The following is a 1819-nucleotide window of genomic DNA, read 5'->3' as shown; positions in this document are numbered from 1 at the left end:
TTTAAGAGACGGGATTCCCGAGTTCTAACGTCCATCTCAGAAAAAAACAGCCGAGTGAGAAATTCGAGTAAAGTGCCTTTCCCAAGGACACGACGTCGAGCCGCGCTGAGGCTCGAAACCCCGAACCCATAATCTCACGATTACGAGTCCGGTAGACTAACCGTACAGGGAAACAAAAAGAGAGCAAGGCAGAGAAGGAGATGGGAGAACAACATTACAGGGTGGACAGGGAAGACGATGGGTGACAATCTGAGGAAAGCAGAGGACAAGGAGAAATGGCGAGAGCTGGTTGTCAGAAGCAGTGGTGCCCCCACGGTTGCTCCAACCACGGGACAGAAGAAGAAGACTAACCACTAGGATACCGACGCCACCGAACGCCGTCTGAAAGGGTATAATTTTAATAGAGTTCTACGGCACTTGTTTTTTGTTTGTTTGTTTGTTTGAGTAAAGAGAAACACATTGACACAATCATGGTCATTTCGTGCTGGGAAATAGTAAGACAGACCTTCAGAAGTACCGGAGGGTAAGAAAAGAAGTGCGACCTACCAGATGCTCAATGTATCAGCAATTGCAAGACAAATAGGTCATGTAAGTGCCGAAAGTTAGAAGTGTTACTAGAGAGTAACATACAAAGAAAAAGAGGATGAGAGATAAGGTCGACAGTGACACGAAAAGATCAGGATAATGTAGCTTTCTCTTTAGCATCCGAGCAAAGGAAAAAAAGGAGAACCATGATCGCCTATGTCTGTCGCCGATCTGGCACTTGACGATGATACACAAAATGGTAGGGTAGAAAGGTGGGGGAGGGGGGGGGAGGGAAAGACAGAGAACACCACGCACAGACGGCCTGAATAATTTTGTTATGACAATAAACAACTCAGTCTGAGATAAACGGAGCAGATCAAGAGAACTGACAGCAGGAAGGAGTATGATAGTGTACAATGATCGTCAATGTCTGCTTTGTTTCGTAAGGGAGTCATTAGCACCACAATTAGGTCATACAGTCGACTCCGCTTCTGTTGAACTCGCTTGAGCTGTTTTTCGGTCGAGTCGATCATTTTCTCTGGTCCCAGCACCTCTTCTTTACAGAACCCAAAGGTTAAGTCGAACTTCGGATGAGTTGATCTTTTTTATCCACCCCCCGACGACATTAACCTATCCGTAGTCGACTGTATAAGTGCCAACGATTAGAGGGGTTACAAGGGAGTAACAAACATAACAAAAGGAGGAGAGATATGGACGACAGATGTTTGAAAGGGAAAAGAGGAACAAGCCACACCTGAGCACCCGCTAACCACTCAAAGTGTCAGCTTCAGTCCTGACACATGAAGGAGAAGAATACATGTAGATGGTTGGCGGGTGCTCTGATGTGGTTCGCTGCTTCTTTCCTACCAAACATCTCTATCGTCTTATAAATCGTTCCTCCTTCTTGCTTGTGTTTGTTACTCTTTTGTAACACATCTAATCTTCGGTACTTATATGACCTTATTGTGTTGCATGGACCGTAAAACGCTTACAGAGATGGACGTTTAACTCGGAGGTCCCGCCTTTTAAATAACCTAAAAGTGTTGATAGGGGCGTTAAACCTATACTATTTTCACCAAAACACTTACACTTACTAAAACAACTAAGATTCAAGACTTGATCTAATAGCTGGATAAATGGCAGAGAAGACAACATATCCCAGGAAGGACGAAATAAATGATGACCTCGATCGAACTAAGAACTGTTGATGACCAAGGCCGTCACGTAACCTTCTCACACTGGTCAATGAGATCGTTCAGAAACGTCGTAAGATTAGACACCAACAAATTGGAGA

This window comes from Aplysia californica, unplaced genomic scaffold (assembly GCF_000002075.1).
Source record: "Aplysia californica isolate F4 #8 unplaced genomic scaffold, AplCal3.0 scaffold00812, whole genome shotgun sequence".
Classification (NCBI taxonomy): Eukaryota; Metazoa; Mollusca; class Gastropoda; order Aplysiida; family Aplysiidae; genus Aplysia; species Aplysia californica.
The sequence above is the reverse complement of the archived record's forward strand: the minus strand, read 5'-3'. Positions refer to the sequence as shown.